Raw genomic sequence first — 5,943 nt, 5'->3', positions numbered from 1 at the left:
ACTTGTTGGACTGTTGATTTTTCCTTTAAGCTCGTAAAATTCTGCTTAAAAAAACTTTTTTTTTTGTTGTAAAAAGTTACATGCTATTTGAAAAAAATGTAGAAACTATGAAAAAGCAAAAAGAACAAAATAAATATCATTCGTGATCTCATTATAGATACACACAATTGACATTTTAGTTATATCCTTTTAGTCGTTTTCAATGAATATATATCATTTATGTATTTATACATGTACTAAATGCTTTTAGAAAATGGATCATACTGTTTAGTAACCTACCTTAAAACTTAACAGTCCATAAACACCTTTCCAATGTAATTTTAAACCACTGCCTAGTATTCTATTGTACAGGTGTTCTTTGGTTGATATTCCCAACATTATATCCCTCTTACAAACAACCCTGTGACGGGTGTTATAGCTTCATTTTTGTATTTATCCACAATTATTTCCTTAGGTTAAGTTTGGAATTCCAATGTAAAATGAAATGTAAATTTTAGGACTTTCAATTCCTAGTGCAGGATTATGAACCTGGAAGAAATTGTATCAATTGCCATTCCCAGCCGCAGTTTATAGGGTTCCCCACATTCTTCTCCAAAGTGGGCTCCATGATTTCTTTTTAAATTGCCAATTTGATACATGAAAAATTATATATATTTACATTTTTTATTTCTTTGATTACTAAGGACATTATACTTAAAAAGACTCCAAATATTTGGGTTCTGTGTTTGTAAATTATCTGAACATGTCCTTTGACTATTATTTTTTCTATTGCGGTGCTCATCTTTTTCTCATTAATTTTTTTAAACTTTCAATTAGATTAAAACCAATTTTTTAAAAAAATAATTTATTTATTTATTTTTATCTTTGGCTGTGTTGGGTCTTCGTTTCTGTGCGAGGGCTTTCTCTAGTTGAGGCGAGTGGGGGCCACTCTTCATTGTGGTGCGCGGGCCTCTCCCTGTCGTGGCCTCTCTCGTTGTGGAGCACAGGCTCCAGACGCGCAGGCTCAGTAGTTGTGGCTCACGGGCCCAGTTGCTCTGCGGCATGTGGGATCTTCCCAGACGAGGGCTCGAACCCATGTCCCCTGCATTGGCAGGCAGATTCTCAACCACTGCACCACCAGGGAAGCCCTGAAACTTCAATTTAAAAAATAAAATAAAATAAAATAAAACAATTCTTCCCCCAAAACAGAGATCAGTAAAAATAAAGATGTCATTATCCCACTAAAAAAAAAAAAAAAGGACAGCCAGATATCTACTGTTACAAAAATGAGATTAGATGGAAAACATTAACAAACTGTTTAGGCTGTTTTCTTAAGAGAGACTTCTTCCATACCTAGAGATCTTGAATAGCCTCCTGGTCAGTCATCCAGAAGAAATTCTTCATATAATTGATGAACTTGGCTTCCACATTGGGAAGAGAACCACCCTTTTCTATAATTGCTTGCATTCTTGCTTTAATGTCTTCTATAGAACTAGCTCCTTTTGGTGTTTTAGGAGTTTTTCTACGTTTTTTGGATTCTTGACCTTTTAATCTTGATGTTGATGTTTTTGAGTCTTTGTCATTCTGTTTTGGTTTTTGCATTTTTGGCTGGAGTATCTCATATGGATTCCTTTACTGGAGATTTTTCTTCAGCTTCCTCATTATCTTCATCATCACCATCATCCAGTTCACAGCAAGTTTGACTTTATTCTGTGGAAGCTTGCCACCACTTCCAAGGGCAGATCACTTTCCAGATATACTTAGGAGTTTCAGCTCCTCTTCGTATTCTGACTCTGCATCTTCCCTCACACCAACCAAGTGCTGTCCACTAATATGCATGGGCCCTGAACCACCCTTCAACTCTAAGCTACAGTTGGTGTTATTTCAAATCCCCCAAGGGAAACCATTGGGTATACAGATATTTTCAAATTTGCCAGTGTTCCTAGAATAGGACTGCCTGTGTAATTCATTACTACTGTTTCAATGATGTGCAGTTCATCCTTTGTATCAGCCCTTAAACTGACTGTTCTTAAAGATAACTGGAGCTCATCTTCCATTATTATCCATTTTAAAATGACAGTTTTTGTCAGCCCTTGGTTTACAACTGAAAAGATAGTTCTGGGGCCTCAGGGGCTCATGTTCGTGTCCATCAGATTGTCCATGGGGTGGTGACTAGTACTTGGGTAAGAGAGAAAGTGGATGGAGATACATGACTACTCTTCTAGGGAACAGCTGTGCAGGAGGGAATCACATTAGGGTTTTTACTGATTTCTTTTTTTTCAGAAGTGGTGGCTGAGCACACATGCATTTATTCATCCATTTATCAAATACTGATGGAGCATTATTATGGGTTAAATTGTGTTCCCCAAAGAGATGTTCATGTCTGAACCCCTGGTACCTGTGAATGTGACTAATTTAGAAATAAGGTCTTTGCAGGCACAATCAGGTTAAGATGAGGTCATTAGGATGAGCCATAGTCCACTATGAGCAGTGCCATATAAGAAGAGGAAAATTAGGACATGCATACAGACACAGAGGGAATATGGTCTACTGAAGACAGAGGCAGAGACTGGAGTTCTGCTCCCACAAGCCACAGAATGGCAGTGGCTACCAGAAAGTAGAAGAGGAATGGAAGGGTCATCTCCTAGAGGTTTCAGAAGGTACCTGGTCCTGTCAACACCTTGAATTTTGTTTTTGTTTTTTTAAATTAAATTAATTAATTTATTTTTATACAGCAGGTTCTTATTAGTTATCTATTTTATATGTATTAGTGTATATATGTCAGTCCCAATCTCCCAATGCATCCCCCCGCAACTCCCTCCCCAGGTTCTTACTGACTTTTTAATTACTTTGTGTACATTAAGTATACTCACTCTTTATCTGTTTTCTTTGTTGTCAACATTTTTTTCTCTGTTTGTTTTAGGCTTTCAACTTTGTTGATGTACTTTTCTATGTTAGTAATTTTTGTTGCTGTTACTTTTTTTTCATTTATTTGTTTGATTGCTTTTAGATTATAGACAGCTAAATCTATTACTGTTATGATTTCTGTTATTAGTATCATACTTAGAAAGGCCACCCCCATCCTTAGATTATACAATACTTCTCTACATTTTCTTCTAGTCCTTTGTCATTTCACTTTAAATCTGAAAAGTCTTATTTCAGGAAACAATTTCAGAATATTACAATCTAAGTTTGTATACAGCCATTAGGATGGTTATTGACCAACACTGTTATATTTTTACTGTGAATGCATTTGTGTGCATTAGGTCTATACCTGCTAAATGCTGTTATCCACACCTGGGCCTGGGGCCCCACTGTGAACATCACCTTTTCATTGCTTGAAAGTCAGGATAGGCCTTGAGATCCACATATACTAAGTAAGAGGGCCATCACTGTAATGTTGGTTGGCAAACTCAAATCCCTTTTTTTGGCTTCTCAAACACTTAAAATTATGGTCATGTTGTGTTTTCCTTGAGATCTGTAAGAATAGCTGTTATATTTCAGTCATTGGTCAGAGTCCATGGGTTGTGAGACAAGTTCTCCTGGAGGATGGTGAAGAGGAGGGAGTGGACAGCCTTCTCAGGATTCCACGATTCAGCGTCCACACGAAGGCACCCCTAGCTGGGTGGATTGCAGCGCTGCCGGCACCTCTGAACACAAACAGCATCATTCCATGCAGCCCAGTTCTGAATGCCTCCAGCTGTGGAATGGATTGTTTCCTACTTTAGAATTAAACTTTGTCTTCCTTCTTTTTCTTTTGCAGAACTTCAGATGTGAGAACACGTGTCAGTTGTTGGATCAGAGGACTCTTCCTACAGCACAAAGATGCATGCACTATACCAGATTTGCAAATATACAAAAGATGGCACATCTCGTTATTTCTGTTTTTGAGGTTCCTAAGCTCAAGTCTAGTAAAATGCTGGTTGCCAGTAGACAGGGGCTTTTTGCAGGTAGGTGACCCAGGCGAGGTAAAATAAGTGGGAAGAGAGAGGCATGAGGAATTCCACAGATTTGGGAAATGCTTCCATTAATATTTTGTATTTGTGTTTTAAATTTTGGGAGTGACTCACAGGCACTGAGGAAAACTAACTGATTAAATTAACCTTGCCAGTAATGAGGTTGCCTGGCCTCTGTGTTAGCAGACACTCAGCTCATGGGCTGGTATTTAATTGGCTGCTTGGCGGCTGGTGAAAACAATGTGGGTTGAGTCCCACTTTAACAAGTGTTACAGTACATCAACCTTGTCATATTATATCCAGACGTTATTAAAATTAGGAAGTGATACACCGAATTGTTTGTTTTCCTTATTCACACAAAACAGATGTTCAGGACTCACTTTACTTAGATACAGTAAATTAGGGGCGGATGGGGTGAGTGAAGTAAATACTTTGTCTGTTCTAGAAGGATAAATGTTGTAGCCATTGTCCTGCTCTGGCTGTATTTGAAAACAACGAGTGATATTTTTAATACAATTTGATATTCTTCAAATGCCTAGTTGGAGGTCAGGAGTTATAAAATCAGCTTCTTGAGTAGTGAGAAAGTGCTATGGACAGAATCGTGTCCCCCCGCCCCTCCAAATTCATGTGTTGAAGTCCTAACCCCTATGTGATTGTATTTGGAAATAGGGCTTTTAGCAGGTAATCAATGTTAAATGAGGTTGGATCCTTATCTGATAGAATTAGTGGCGTTACAAGAAGAGGGAAGATCTCTCTCTCTTTCTCTCTCCCCCTCTCTCCACATGCACACACAGAGGCAAGACCATAGGAGAAGACAACCAACTGCAACTCAAGGAGAGAGCTCTCACCAGACACCAATTCTGTTGGCACCTTGATCTTGGAATTCTAGACTCCAGAACTGTGAGCAAATACTTTTCTGTTGTTTAAGCCACCTGGTCTATGATATTTTGTTATGACAGCACAAGCAGACAGAAAGAAAGGAGATATTGCTCCTAAGGAGACCTGTGGAAGCTAAAGACTGAAAGCGGTGAGTGCTTCTTTGTGAATGACCCTTAACAACCGTACTCGCGAACCTAGTATGATCCAGTGGGGAGAGGACCTGGCTAGAAATATGAGGCTGGATTTACCTCTCAGCATTGCATCTTTCTGGGTCTCAGATTTCCTCACCTGTAGGAGAGGTCATTGGGTTAACTTTTCTTTAGGTCCATTCTAGCATGTTGAAAAGTCCAAGGGGTGTTGTATTTTAATTATTGGAATATTCCGGTAGGCCTCAGATGATTTAGTTTTCTCTCATGAATGGATCCTTGAAGTTTTTTCAAGTGAGGGATACTAGCCAATGGGAAGATATTGTTTCTCTCCTCATCCTCAAACTCAAAGTTCATTTTGGGATGGGAAATGGCAAGATTGGGAAATATCCTCCCACCTCCACACCTCTGAATTAGGATTCTTCTCAATCAATACAGATGATCAAATAGCGAAATTTTTGGATATCAACCTCTGTGACTTGTGGCAGCTGGGTAATCAAAACACAGCTCTATCTGCATCTCTACCATCCCTTTAAATTTTTTTCAGTGGGGGTCTCCAATAATTAAAACCATTACCATCCTTTCTTCAGAATGAGAAATTGAACACTTTGCAAAACTAGTTAATGCCAATAAAATTTCAACAAACTGAAAATGTTCTAATACATCACACACACAAATTTACGCAAATCACTTATCACATAGTTGTTTTTTTTTTTTAAGCATCTTGTGGGCAAACATGGACACTTTCAACAATATCCGTGAGTTACCAGGTTGTTGTTGGTGAGGATTTGGGGCTAGTTCCAGGTGCACTGGGAGCTGTCTTACATGGGGTGTATGTCACAACTGCAGAGGCCACATCCTCCACGGAGATTGGGGGCCTCAAACACAGATTTGCACACAAGATGTCCTGACCTCCTACCCAAAGGTCAGTACATCTCTCCCAGCCACACTTAGCTTTGTGTGAAAGCTCCTGGAGGTCATAT

At 38.9% G+C, this 5,943-nt stretch overlaps 1 pseudogene; it reads right to left on the bottom strand.

Annotated features, from left to right (window-relative positions):
- Window positions 1-1,332: 1,332 nt before the first annotated feature.
- LOC116755727 lies at window positions 1,333-2,141 on the bottom strand (annotated as a pseudogene).
- Window positions 2,142-5,943: the final 3,802 nt, after the last annotated feature.

This window comes from Phocoena sinus, chromosome 6, assembly GCF_008692025.1.
Source record: "Phocoena sinus isolate mPhoSin1 chromosome 6, mPhoSin1.pri, whole genome shotgun sequence".
NCBI lineage: Eukaryota > Metazoa > Chordata > Mammalia > Artiodactyla > Phocoenidae > Phocoena > Phocoena sinus.
The sequence above is the reverse complement of the archived record's forward strand: the minus strand, read 5'-3'. Positions and strand labels throughout refer to the sequence as shown.